General features: G+C 40.9%; 1 protein-coding gene and 1 pseudogene across 3 annotated transcripts in view; one reads left to right on the forward strand and one right to left on the reverse strand.

Moving 5' to 3' along the window:
- PDZRN3 (PDZ domain containing ring finger 3) overlaps positions 1 to 14,534 on the reverse strand; it is a 239,860-nt gene that overhangs the window by 86,271 nt on the left and 139,055 nt on the right. The gene's annotated exons all lie outside the window — the stretch shown is intronic.
- LOC104653108 (ATP synthase F(0) complex subunit g, mitochondrial pseudogene) lies at positions 1,907 to 9,378 on the forward strand (annotated as a pseudogene).

A 14,534-nucleotide genomic window follows, 5' to 3' on the forward strand; every position in this document is an offset into this window, starting at 1 on the left:
TAGTCCTTTCTCCTTAGTAGTGACAACCAAAAATGTCTCTAGACATTGTTAAATGTCCCTTGGGGGCAAAATTGCCTCCAGATGAGAACCACTGCATTGGGGTATGATATCAGCTCTGAGATTACTAACTAATCAAGATTAGTGGCTGTTGGCTAAAAAAATAATTAAAATATTGAACATAGGAAGATTCATAGTTATGGCTACCAGTTGTGAATAATTTAAAAGAAGCATTTTTATATTTTTAATAGTGTCCCTCAATCAATAAATATAAATTAAATGTAGTAGGTGAAATTGCTTTGTAAACCATATAGTGTTAATGATGATTAAAATTATTCCAGTGTGTTCTGAGACTATAAAAAGGATGGGCTGCTTGAAGAATTAACCTTCATGAAGTCTGTGCTGTGTGTGCTAAGTACTTTGTTCATACCAGCTCATCTGAGCCTCATCCACTAGCTTTTATGGAGGAGAAAAAGCTCAGGAAAGAAAAGTAACATGGTCAAGGTCACTAAGCTAGTAAGAGGTGGTGGCAGCATTTGAATCAAGGGCTGTAACTCTCCAAAGCCTATGCTTCCCACCCCACCTACAGCCCGCCATGTGCCGAGGATGCTGTTGTTGAATGAGAGGGAGATACTCCTACACACCTTGACAAGTCCTTCTGGAAACAATGCACAGACATGTAGAGAAACCAGCCACAGGTGGAGTGAAATCTCTCACCTAGAGCTGAAGCCATCTGAAATGGATAACTCAAGTCTACATTCAGGACCCAAAGACCCATTGTGCCAATCATTCCAACAAATGAGTCCCAAACTGACATTTCTGAGATCCATTTTTAGTATTTGCTATTCTTTTTTCCTTAAACATCCAGAAAATTAAGTTTCCATGAAAATATCTGGGAGAAACACATTCCACATTGACTTAAGAAAACAAAAGGAAAGAATTTAGATTCTGTTTTGCAATTTTTAAACTTGATGTCTGTAATGTTTTGAAATGTGCCCCCTCCACCCTCTGACCCACTTAAAGGATATGCTAGCGTCCTAAGAGCCAGTACACCTCAGAATGCAACCTTATTCGGAAATAGGTCTTTACAGAGGCACATAAGTAAAAACGAGGTCATTAGAGTCAGCCCTAATCCAACATGACTGGTGTGTTTATAAAAAGGGGTATTTGGACACAGAGGGACGAGGATGTGAGGACAGGGCATTGGAGTGATGCATCTTTCAGCCCAGGAATGCCAACACTTGCTGAAAAACCACCCAGAAGCTAGGAAAAAGAAATCAAAAGGTTCCCCTACAGGTTTCAGAGGGAACGTGGCCCTAAGAACACCTTGATTTTGTATTTCTAGCCTTCAGAACTTTTAGACAATACACTTCTCTTTTTTCAGCCATCTAGTTTATAGTACTTTGTAAATGCAGCCCTAAAAACTCATATAGTAGCTATGTAACAAATTAATCCAGGGGCTTCTAGAGAACTTTACCTTTATGAGTGTAAAGCAAACCAAGTGTTCTGAGGTGGCTTGTCATCTGAGCGGTGCCTGCCATATGCATGTCTTGGACCTGGGCCACGTCTTCTGAGGGGTCCTCACCCATGCCAACTGGCAGCTGGGCCCAGTCAGACTTCCCCACTAGTTTTGCCCTCAAGGAGGGCTGGGACTCCCTTGCTGTCTGTCACTGGCTTCTCCCCGCTGCTTGGCCTCTCAGTCCACATCCTCAAGGCTTGTCTTTTCTAGTTCCCAGGCAAAATGGCCTCCTGGCTTTAGCCCCTTCAGTTTAGAATGTTTATTCACATGGATTCTAAGGGATTTGTAAAACATCGCATCTTAGACTAAAATTTTACCATGTGACAGCTATATAAACAGGTCTAGGATAAAAAGGGAAAACTAGTAATCACTGAAACACAAGTCGCATTAATGTTACACTCACCTGGAATGTGGGTAGACACGGATAAGTTAGCGGGCTACAGGGAAAAGATCAACACCAAAGCCTTTCCTCAAAATTCTTTGAACGGAAGTGTCATGCTGATATTACTGGCTTTAAAATACTGTTGTGGAGAGAAATCTAGGTGAAAGTTAAAAAGTTCACATCTGGTGTTAGCAAAGCAATGCAGAAAACAACACACAGCTTCTCTCTTTGGTGAGCGAGGCCAGTGCTGTTATCTAATTATTTCAATTCTGGCTTTGTTAGAGCTGCCAGGCTGGATTTGTTTATAGGTGTCCTTTCCTTCAAATCTGCCCATAGGGGCTCACCCACGTCATTTGTCAGGGCTAAATAGCCTGAGGCCAAGAATAGACATTTACTTACAGAATCTTCAGACTCTTTTAAATAGGCCTTTGGGATCTCACCACTGACCATTCTGTCGCAAGAGGCTCAGGGACACCTTGCTGGGTGTTCCTTTTAATTGACTAACTGCAGTGTCGCTGTTCAAAATTGCTGTAACCCATAAATGCCCTCGGTCAGAAGCTTCTAATGACCTTTCTCTGGCCCTCAACACATATGGCTGAGACAATGCAAACATCATTTGGAAGATGAGTAAATTCAATAACTCAATTACAGCTGCACCAAAGCACCATTTATCAAACTCGGACCACAGCACTTTGTCTCTCTTAACTCTCTGTTTTTCTGTGGCCAGACATTTGGGGAAAGTTGCTAATCAATTTAGGAATGATTAAATTGAAATTTGTAACACTTTCCATTATTAAACCTTCAATCTTCATTATGGCAACTTAATGATTATATCATGGCTGAGAAAAATAAATTATGGGTGGCTGGTGTCGTTCAGAAAGCTGGAGTAGCAAGTAAATTGTCAAAAACACCAAAAGTTTAACATGTGTGGTTGTATAAATGATTGACATGTACAAAGGAGCATCGAATTACTATTCAATTTCCAATACAAATTTTCATTAAAGATATACTACATTGGTCTTTACTGCATTCTTTGTTTATATAGACTTAATTAATTAACCTGAAGTGAATGGATGAAATTTGGGGACCTCTCAAAAGTCTGGGCAAACTTGGATATATACATCTGAGCCTTATCATTGCAGATAGTTCAGAGACCTCAAAAGCCCTTGAGAGGGGTGTAACAGATAGAGATGCTCTCTACTTAATATATCTTATGAAGTAAACTCTATGTTTATATTCTACAACCTTCCACCATGTCTTCTTTCCTGTCTTTCCTCTCAAACTTTAGTTGTAGTTCTCTGACCAAAAACTCTTTGGCAGAAGTATTTTTTTTTTTTTCTCCTTGCTTTAATGACAGGGCCAATATTTGGTACAAGTTCTCTGCAAATTCTACCATTGGCCACATCCTTCCACGTCCTGGCAGCCCACTGAGACTCAGCAGGGCTCCCTCTATCTTTGAGTATTGACATTTTGATGAGTTCTAATTGTGGTTAGCCAGGAAAGAATGTGAAATTCAGAGGAATGGGAGAATTGTTAGTGGCAAAGAGGAAAAAAACTAGGAATTGGAGATACACAGGCCCATTTAAAGATTATAGGAATTATGGGATAGGTGACGATCACAATGATGATAAAAATGGTAAAGGTAAGGGAGAGTTTATCATCAGAGGATGTGCTCACCACTTTCATTGAAATTCAATCTTTGCTTCAATCCTTTGAAGTATTGCTATTTCCCTTATAGGACAGATAAAGAAACAGAGGTTCAGAGAAGTTAGGCACTCACTCTGAGTAAAATGCCAGGGGCAGACCCACATGGTGAGGAACTGAGGTCTCTTGCCTCAGAGAGCCATGGGAGTGAACCTTGACGTGGATCCTCTGGCCCCAGGCAAGCCTCAAATGACTCTGTCCCAGTTAACATCCTAACACAGATTCGTGAGAGACCCTGAAACAGAACCACTCGGGAGAGCCACTCCTGGGTGCCAGACATTCAGCAACTGTGTGACATAATAAATGGTTGCTGTGTAAGCCACTAGGTACTGGGGTAATTTATTACATAGTAATAGATAACTAATATACTTCCCACACATCTACTAAGCAACAGAGCCTGGATTCAAACCTAAACCTATCTGGCTCTAGGGTCCATGTTCTTAACCACGATGCTACCCTGTCTCCTTGATGTTTCTAAACCACTCCTTCATACATCTAGTATCTTCTTTGAGGGAAAACACACATTAATTTTGCTCCCACTGCCACCGTGATAGGCCCTTTCAGAAGCTGCTATGGTCTTTTACAGTCGTCAATCACCAAGGAAAAAGCTCAAAGGTAACATGGCTCATGTACAGACAGATGGGAAAACTCCCAGCACTTGGCAGGTGTACCCTTCTCCTTGCTTCAATCAGCTTAGGAAGTTTACTTTACACACGCAGTATTTCTAAAGCAAACTGCTATCAGTGGTGAATAATGAGCAAATATAATCATATCTTATAATTACCTTATTCCTTAAAAAAGGTGGAGAGATTAAACTCACCAAATACCATCTTCCACCATGGGGTTTATATATATATTAGAGTAAATTTACTGAACAATAAGATGATCCTCTTGTGTTCCAACTTCATTTAAAAATTGACTCAGTGAAGAAGGCAGCCTGCAGGTCCGTAGTTTCCTTGAGATCTAAGCAGTTATGGTGAGAGCACTGAGCAAATGCTACGGTTTTGGCGAGGGTGTACACTTTTAAGATCACAGAATAGGGAGGCATGAGACAATAGAGGAGCAGCAGGAGCCCCATCCATTTCAGGCCCTGGGAAAGGTCCCTCTTGCCAAGTGAAGGGAGGGAGGAAAATGAACCGTAAGGTATTAAGAAAGGAGCAAGCTGTGAAATGAACCAAGGGGTGGATGGTGAGGTTCATGACCCTGCAGCCTCATAACACAGTCCTTCAGCCCTGGGGTGGCTAATGAAGGGTGATGCTTGGAAATTAATGGAGTGTTGTGGGGTGTGAGGGTGAAAATGAGAGCATAGTGGTTTTTCCACAGTCGTTTCTGCTCAAAGAGTAAGGCAGAATGGTTACCAAAGCTTCCAATACTTAGATTAGCCAATATTTCACCATTATATTATTAGAATGAGCAAGCCCAGGCAGTAAGTATCCAAGCATCTTCTTTTTGAAAAACAGTATCCAAGCATCTTCTTTTTGAAAAACACCAGCTCTACGTAGAAGGGCATAAAGACAGGCCAGTCTGACTCCAAGCTCTGATGTTCATGAGGCAAGGGCCTTCATTTTCTTCTGTTTTAATTCAAAAGGCCCCTTTAACCAAGTGGACCCTGCAAAAACCCTCCACTGAGAGAGCATACCCTAATCACATCTTTCCAAAAGCCTCGCAGATAGATATTTACGGCAAATACAAAACACGAAGCGTGCTGACTTATGAAAGGCGATTTGTTCATCTGTGAATTGAGACCTGAAATCTTTCTACTTTCCTGTTAGCTGTCATTTTTCTTCCACAAATGAAATGAATAATTCCTCCTCATGGTAGTCAATTTCAAATTCACAGGGTTCCCCACCGACTCTGAACCCGTTATGTTTTGTTGCATAAAACCCATCTCATAAAATAAACCTCTCAAAGTTGTAAATTAAAAAATAAACATTCTTAAGAAAATGTCAAATGCCAGCCTGAGATAAAGGCCAAAAAAATCCATTTAAGGGAATACTGCAGTGAATTCGTCCCCAGAAAATTGGGGGAAAACACTTAGACGGGTGATTGAATATAAATTCACTGCCTTCAGCCAGTTGGTGATGAAATGAACTTTTAGCTAGGGGTTGCTATATACTTCTAGAACTGACTGTAAGATGACCCATGCCCACAATACAGGAAGGTAAAAAAAATATGTACCAGAATATTAAAATAAAAGCTGGAATGAACAATGGCAGAGGAGCAAATATAAGCTTTTGACACCATCTCAGGATATGCAAATTAGAAGCCAGAGACAACATCCTTCAAACATGCATGGTGGTTGCACCTCCCTGAAAAATGTATCACTGATTGATTGCTGAGGCCGATAGGCTTTTGGTGGCAAATCCTTAATTTCAGGGAAGTTTTCCTAAGCTCAGCTTCCTACCTTCATGGTCTTGGAATGTGATTTGACATTCTTAGGAATATAGATCAATATGACAGCCTCCAACATGACATTAATGATCCCTGCCTCCTGGTTCAATCTTGCATTGCAATAACTACCTGAGACTAGATAATTTGTAAAGAAAAGAAGTTTAGTTGGCCCACAGTTCCACAAGCTATACAGGAGCATGGCTGGGAAGGCCACAGGAAACTTACAATCATGGCAGAAGGTGAAGAGGAAGCCGGTACATCTTCACATGGCCAGAGCAGGGAAGAGAGAGACAGTGAAGGGAAAAGTGCTACACACTTTCAAACAACCAGACCTTGTGAGAACTCCATCACTAGACAGCACTAAGAGGATGGTGCTAAACCATAAGAAACCGCCCCCATGAGCCAATCACCTCCCATGAGGACCCCCCTTCAACATTGGTTTACAATTCAACATGAGATTTGGGAGGGGACACAGAGCCAAACCATATCAAGTAGTATATTCCCACACTGTCCCAAGGTTGTTCTGTGTGACCAACAGGAGATGGCAGGAGTAATGGCATGCTACTTTCATGGTTAGGTTATAAAAGACACTGCACCTTCCATCTTTCGCTTATTCTTGTACACACATATTCTCTCTCTGACCATTTGCTCTGCAGGAAGCCAGTTGAGATATCTCAAGGAGCCCTTTGGAAAGACCCATGTTGAGAGGAACTGATGCCACTTGCCAACAGCTGGTGAAGACTTGAGGCCATGGCAAACAGCCCTGTGAGTGAACCATCATGGAAGCCGACCCTAAGCTGAGCCTTCAGATGACTGTAGTCCCAGTAGACAGTTTGACTGCAACCTCATGGGAGAACCTGAACCAGGCTACTCAGCCAAGTGTCTTCCAGGTTTGTGACCCTAAGAAATTGTGTGAAATAATTGTTTTTTTTTAAAGCACTAAATATGGGGACAATTTGTTACACAGCAACAGATAACTACAGTAACTGCCACTGATACCATATATTTATTGAGTTCTTATAATGCATCAGACACCATGTGAAATGTTTTTCAGGAACTGTCTCACTTAATAATGCATCATATTCTATCACACAGGAACCATCATTATTACTCCTTCATAGATCTCATGGGGTTGTATCATAGATTAAATGAACATCATACATTTATAACAGTGTCTGGCACACAGTAGGCACTTATTAAATGTTAGCTATCAAGACTGTTATTATACCCATTAAACAGACGAGAAAACCAAGGCTCAGCAAGAGGAAGTATCTTGCTCCAGCCCACACAACTAGGAAGCCAAAAAATATACATTCTAAGTCTCTCTGGTTTCAAGATCCATCTTCTTAACTCAGGACATTATCTCTGACAAAGCAGTCTCCAATAAACAAACAAAAATGCGTGCTAAAAGTGAGGCAGACAATTCCTGGACTGTCCACAGTCTTGGATTAACCATAGTCTTGAATTATTCAAATTAAATTCCACTTGTTGAGGGCTGCTGACTGAGCTGATAGCATTCCCTAATGTCCAAAAATGTTCTCCAACATTAAAAAATAATGAAAACAGAGACTTGCAAGCAAAAAAAGCCCACAAATCAAGAATTTAAAAAATTTATATTTAAGGATTTATTGAAGATCAATGATATTTAGAGTATGGAACTGGCTAGATAATGCCATGAATCCCTAAATCATCGCTACCTTTGTGTATCAGTCCATTCTCACACGGCTATAAGAAATACTCAAGACTGGGTAATTTATAAAGGAAAGGAAACTGAGTTCACAGTTCCCCATGGCTGGAGAGGTCTCATGTTCCTGGTGGAAAGTGAAAAAAGAGCAAAGGCACATCTTACATGGTGGCAGGCAAGAGACATGTGCAGGGGAACTGTCCTGTATGAAACCATCAGATCTCATGAGATTTATTCACTATTATGACAACAGCACAGGAAAAACCCACCCCCATGATTCAATTACCTGCCACCAGGTCTCTCCCACAAAACATGAGGATTAGGAGAATTACAATTCAAGATGAGATCTGGGTGAGGACACAGCCAAAGAATATCACTTTGAGATGAAATCAAAGCAAAGAAGGGTGAATTTGCATTACTTTGACCAAATCCTGAACCTGTATAGAACTGTGACTTAAAATAGGGATCCTCAACCGCAGGACTGCTAAGAGTCTGTGGCCTTTAGGAACTGAGCCTCACAGCAGGAAGAGAGGTGAGTAAGTGAGTGAAGCTTCATCTATATTTACAGCTGCTCCCCATCGCTCACAATACCACCTGAGCTTTGTCTCCTGTCAGATCAGCAGCAACATTAGATTTCCATAGGAGCGCAAACTCTATTGCAAACTGTGCTTAAGAGGGATCTAGGTTGTGTGCTTCTTATAAAAATCTAATGCCTGATGATCTGTCACTGTCTCCCATCACCCCCAGATAAGACCATTCAGTTGCAAGGCTCCCACTGATTCTAGGTTATGGTGAATTGTATAATTATTTCATTATATATTACAATATAATAATAGAAATAAAGTGCACAATCCATGTAATACACTTGAGTCATTCCAAAGTCATCAACCTCTGCCTCCCAGGCCATGGAAAACCTGTCTTCTGTGAAAGCAGTCCCTGGTGCCAGAAAGGCTGGGGACCCCTAACTGAAAAGGTTCAAAAGGTTCTGTTATTGGACTCAGTAATAGCTGTAGAATTTTAAACTGTCAAAAAAAAAGGTCCAGTTCTCTGAACCACGTTGCTTTTTTCTTCAGTGCATCCCGGGTGGGGTTATAACCCACACAAAATTAGAATGAGGCTAAAAGGAATTCCATGCTAATAATGATTAAAAACACATTTTGGTTAAGTCTTCAGAACTGATTAATCAGCATATAGCCTTTATTCTCAGAGCAGAACCTTAGGTTCTATATGTAATGTCAAAAATCACAATTACTTTTACACCAACCTAATAATTCACCACTGAAGGTTCACCATCAAGACTGACTTACCATGAGCATTTAAAAGAAATGTAGCTTCCAAGGGGTGACATTCAGCCACCTGTTAGGGCAATGGACTTTCCATCCCAGAACCACGACCCAATTTGTCCAAAACCTTGTGGAGAAGACCCCAGCATTTGTGAACGCTGCTGTGACTTATTCGAAGCCTCAGCTGGCCACATTTTGGTACTATGCCAAGGCTGAGCTGATTCTTCCCACCCCTGCTGAGATCCCTAGAGCTATTCCGAGCCTGAAAAAAATAGTCCTTAGTGCTCAGACTGGTAGCTTCAAACAACTCACTGTTAAGGAGGCTGCGCTGAATGGTTTGGTGGCCACTGAGGTGTTGATGTGGTTTTATGTTGGAGAGATTGTAGGCAAGCGAGGCGTCGTTGGCTATAATGTCTGAACACCAATCTTTAACATCTGATATTTATTATTTGAGTGTTGTTTGACCATGTGTGATCAGACTGCAATCTGAATAAAATAAGATTTGTCAAACAAAATAAAAAAAAGTAATGTGGCCTGAATCCTGTTCTACCTTCAAGAATTCTCTGCTCCTTTGAGCTTAGGCAGCTTGAAAAAGATCCTGGCTTTTAAAGATCTCATTTCTTTGGGATACTATCATTGTATATCAGAATAACCCAGCAACTTCAAATAAAACTGCCACTCTGAGCATCCATGCTCTTTCAGCCCAAGGAAGAAAACTTAAGCAACTCCTGTTGATCAGTGTTTTCAAGTTGTAAAAAGACCAATTAGCAGAATATGATGAGGGTTTCTCTGACATGGACGGGCTCCTTTTTGCCACCGTACACATTCTCGAAGTAAAAAAAAGTGACTTTCCTTTTCACTGTTATTCCAAAAAGTGACTTCCCTTTTCAGTGTTATTCCATTGCTGGGCCACATTCAATAACTCTCTGGAAATACCAAGGGGGAGTCACTCACCAGCCTGCTGTAGTCCGGGCCAGGCACCTGTTGGAATTGATCAAACCCATCACTGATGCATGGCTCAGCCTGAGAAGCTGATCACAGTATGTGCTGCCACAGAGGGGTGCTTCAAAATGGTCTTTGTAATATGAATTTGCCGAACAGCCCCAAGCCTTTCCCTTTTCCCTTAATCTCAGCCTTATCACACAGCATAACCAGATAGATGGAGCAATCCCCAAAATCCCATCTCCCCTGCCTGATGCCAACCCAGGCCTGTGCTCCCAATTTCTTATATGAAATCAACTCCTCTTTCACAAATGTGGTAGGGACTCATATTCACTTTATAAAAAAGAACTACAATTCATATATGGCTATAGGTGGTATTATTTTGCAAAACTAAACGTGTATGAGTTGGGGTGGGGGTAGATACTGAGGGGAAGGAAAGGAAATCAGGTAAGCTGCAAGGGACAGGGTAGTACATTGGAATACAATTTCCAATATAGATGGAGGCACCAGGTGTTCCAATAAACTCTTTTGTTAGTAATGTGATTTTATTGGGGGCAATCCAATTATGAAGAAGTTCAAGCCACCATCCTTGGCGCAGGACCTGAGGCCAGGGTTTAACTATTAATAACTCTACTAATACTCCCCCCTCACCAGACAAAGCAGTCTGCCCTTGGCCATTGTGACTACCTGTCAGAGAGTACCCTGATTCTAAAACCACTGGGGCATGAAAGCCAGCCTGGCTGAAGCCACTGTTGTCAAACAGTGGCCAACAGGCTATAATGGCTGAAAGAATTTAAACCTCTCAGAGCACCTGGGGCAGGCCTTTTGTGATCTGGTTTTAATACCTCCCTTGACTCTCCATATTCTGCCTTTGTTGAAATATAAGCAGATTTTCTTGGCTCTTATTCAAGATCCAGGCAAGCAGGCTCAGACCTTTTATTTTCTGCACACATAGGTCTCTTGGCTTGGAAAGGCTTCCAAGTTTTAGCTAACTTCTTTGTCTGGCTCTCTTCTCAACTATGCTGACTGCATACTCCACATTGTTCTTTCCTGGACATACTCTCTAGTCAGCTTTTCAAGCATGACATAGAAAGTTCTCCCCTGGCACTCTTACCTACCCCATCACCAATAGTGCATGCTTGCTTCTGTAAAAGCACTGACTCATGGAGAAGCAGGATTGATATTTCCACTTCTCTCCCCACTATACTATGTGTTCCTTAAAAGTAAAGACTTGTCCTTAATCGATTTTGTATTTCCGGCATCCAGTACGACAGCATCACTAGATGACATATCTGTCTAAAGAAACAGTGTCTTACCCCAAGCCCTGGTCCCAAATGAGTATGCAAATTTTGGCCAAAGCCCCTTGCATTCATATTACTTTCTTAACATGTTCCATAACATTTTCTCTCCAATCAAATAAGAGTACAAGCTGTTTCTATACTTTCTTCCAGTCACTGATGGCTTGTTTCTATATACTATTTCATGTAACACCAATCATCCTAAGAATTACATAGCCATTATTCTTCATTTACAGCTAGGAAATTAGGGCTGGAGCAAGTAACTTGCCCATGGTCATGACAGTTTAGTAAATTGGTAGAGTTGGGATTTGGCCCCAGCCTGTACTGACGCAGATACCCATGCTCTTAACTCTTCTTGCCCTTTAAGAATTCCTATATGGCTCAGAGCCCTCTGATACTAAGACTATGTGTGGTGACTAGGCACAGCAGAGGATAAATGGGTCACAGTGCTCAGCCAGGAGTTTATCACTTCAGAGACTAATCTTTTCCCTTGACTTAAAAATAACTAAGAATGAAGAGAATACAATTTATTAAAATTAATAAAATGTTTGAGGACAGGATTCTACCTGCTGTAAGCCTAAAAGCTGGACACAGAGATACCCATTGGGTTCATGAGCAGCAAACCTCTTACTCTTATTTCTTGCCCTTAAAAATGGAAAACTTAAATATATAAATAGGTTGTTCATAAAATTTAGAAAGTATAATTTTAAAAGTATAATGGACATCAGAGATTATCCAATCATTTTCCAGAAAAGAACAAAACAGTCTAGAACAGAGAAAAAAAATAATAATTCTTCCCTCCCTCCTTCCCTCCCAAAAACCAAAAACCATCCCTTTGCACCCATACACAAAGCTAGCTAGTGGTGGTATTAGGACTAAACACAGATGTCCTGAATCACAGCCATTTTTTTCCATTATGCGAGGATGGCACACAAATGGTTTTCAACATTAAGAGCATCTTTGATAGACTGGCAGTGGCTGCCTTGGGTGATACACTGAGAACATTTTGAAGCCTGGATGGACTCTGAGGATAAGAATGTGATGACTGGTTAGTTACGTCTGATGCAGGTATGAGATGGAAGCATGGAAGAGCTAGCTGCTCCCTTATCAAGTTCGTTTTTCACCAAACTCTGTCTATTTAATTGTATTGTATTTCTAATTCATTTCAAGAACAATTATATTAATACCACCACAGGTTTAGTTCATTAGATTGTTTCTCTGTTTCTACCATAAAACACATTTTGATATAAACCCTGGACCCATCCTTAAAGGAAAGCCACAAAGAAAAGGAGACAAAGCTGGAACTCACTGGAGAAAAATCCACTGTAGAGTCTCAAATCTTCATTCTCTTCTCAAAAAAAAAAAAAAAAAAAAACACCAAAAAAAAACAGTGGGCAACTTTAGATACACACAACCTCTCCTACCTGTCTATAGTGACTGTCATTCATCTAGGTGTCTCAGAATGGCCACATCACACATTTACTAGCCAGCTTAAGATTTTTTTTTCTGTTGTTATTGTCATTATGTTTATTTTTAAATCTCTGACAGTCTTCAACTCCATTTTTAAAAAAATACCATGTACCCCAAAGTTGGTAATTCTCCTCTATCTTGGAAATCCTCTGGACAAGCTCAATTAAATACTTAAACACACTTCAAGAAGTATGGCAGTGCCCTGGGATAGCCTCAGAGCTGGTCTGGACAGCTCCTCGGTAACAAAAGTAAAGGACCCCAGGTTGCTACGAGACACCATTATACAGTGATACAGAATTTATGGAGTCTTTAACTTTCACTGTTTCTGAGGATAGGGCACGACCTGTCTGTTCAATGCAGATTCAGAAGAAGCTATGCTACTTGCTTTGGGTCAATCCAAAGTAAGCACTGCTCTTCAGCTTTCATCATTACATATGCATGATTTTTCTTTAGACACCACAGGGCTTAGGAAATTGCTCTTGATGACACTTATATTTCAGTAAATTAAACTCTAGTGCATTAGAGAACAGAAGAGAACAAACATGCACACCTTGCCTTTGCTTTATAATCCAGGGTAGAAGATAAAACTTCCTCTGTACTTCAGAGGAGGTCAATTAAAGAAGAAAAGATTACTGTGATTGTCACAGAGATACCAGGCATCTGAGTGGCTGCTCAACGCATTCAGAAAGGAGAATGTCACCAAGAAAAATCTACGAGGATGAAGGGAAGAGGCTTCATTTTGAAGCAGTCTATAGGAAGCCACAGAGATGTTCTTTCTTGAACTTGCTTTTTCCCCATTTGTAAAGTCAACATAAAGAAGACGTGAGAAAGAGCAGTTAGCTTAAAGCCGTTTAGGTAGATACATTTTTAAGCAAGCTATATGCTCTGTCAATCCTATCTTCACAGTGCTGTTGTGGCTGTTCCAGGGAGGAAATGTGCCCTGGGTTCACAAATGCTGAAGTGTTTACAGAAAAGAAGAAATTTATTTTTGCATTTACCAGATGCTATCATGATGCTCTTTCAGGTTTCCTGCCATTCTTTCTTGTCTGGGGAAAGTAGCTGCTACATAGTTAAGCAAATATATTCTTATTCTTTAAGTGGCAAATATGGTAGTGATATAAATTAATTACATCTGCTACAAAGTGAGGTAGAGAATGTGAAATCCAGAAATGACAACTGCAACTCAATCAGTGAAAAGATGAGTTGGGTTTGACAAGACCAGGAAGGGTAACCCAGATGGAAGATAGAGTGAATGCAAAGGCGTGGCAGCAGGACATTCCCAGATGTATTTGGGAGGCAGTCTGGCTGACATTTGGGTTGGGCAGAGCAGGCTAGAGTGGGAAGTGGTGGGTGTGAAAGGCTGTGAAGGGCTTGGAGGCCAGGCAAAGTAACTAGAACCATATACTCTACTGGGAAGCTGTCAGAACATTACCCATTAGGAAAACATATATTAAATCAAGGTTTTAGAAAAATTTTAATGCTTGAAAGTATTATAAAAGAAAGGATTGCAGGAAGGAAGGAGAAAGTGGAGGGAGGTAAAAACTAAGGAAGGAGGAATAACAACCCTGCAAATGTGATTGCGGGGAGAGTCTGGACTAGATAAGGAGGTGATGATATGAGAAAGAATTTAAAGTTAGAACTGGAAGGAACTGACAAGGGGTGTGTAAGAAGCAGAGTCTAGAGCATCTCTAAGGTATCCTATGTTAAGAAAGACTGGAAAGGCAAAGAGGAGGGGAAGGAGAGAGAGAAAGTACAAGAGTCTGGATTCATATACCTTAGGTTTGGGGTATACTGACATTTGAGCAGAGACATCTTGGATCAGGGTTATGGAGCAGAGGCATGGATTTGGGAGTTGCCAAAGTCA

Source organism: Saimiri boliviensis, chromosome 8, assembly GCF_048565385.1.
Source record: "Saimiri boliviensis isolate mSaiBol1 chromosome 8, mSaiBol1.pri, whole genome shotgun sequence".
Classification (NCBI taxonomy): domain Eukaryota; kingdom Metazoa; phylum Chordata; class Mammalia; order Primates; family Cebidae; genus Saimiri; species Saimiri boliviensis.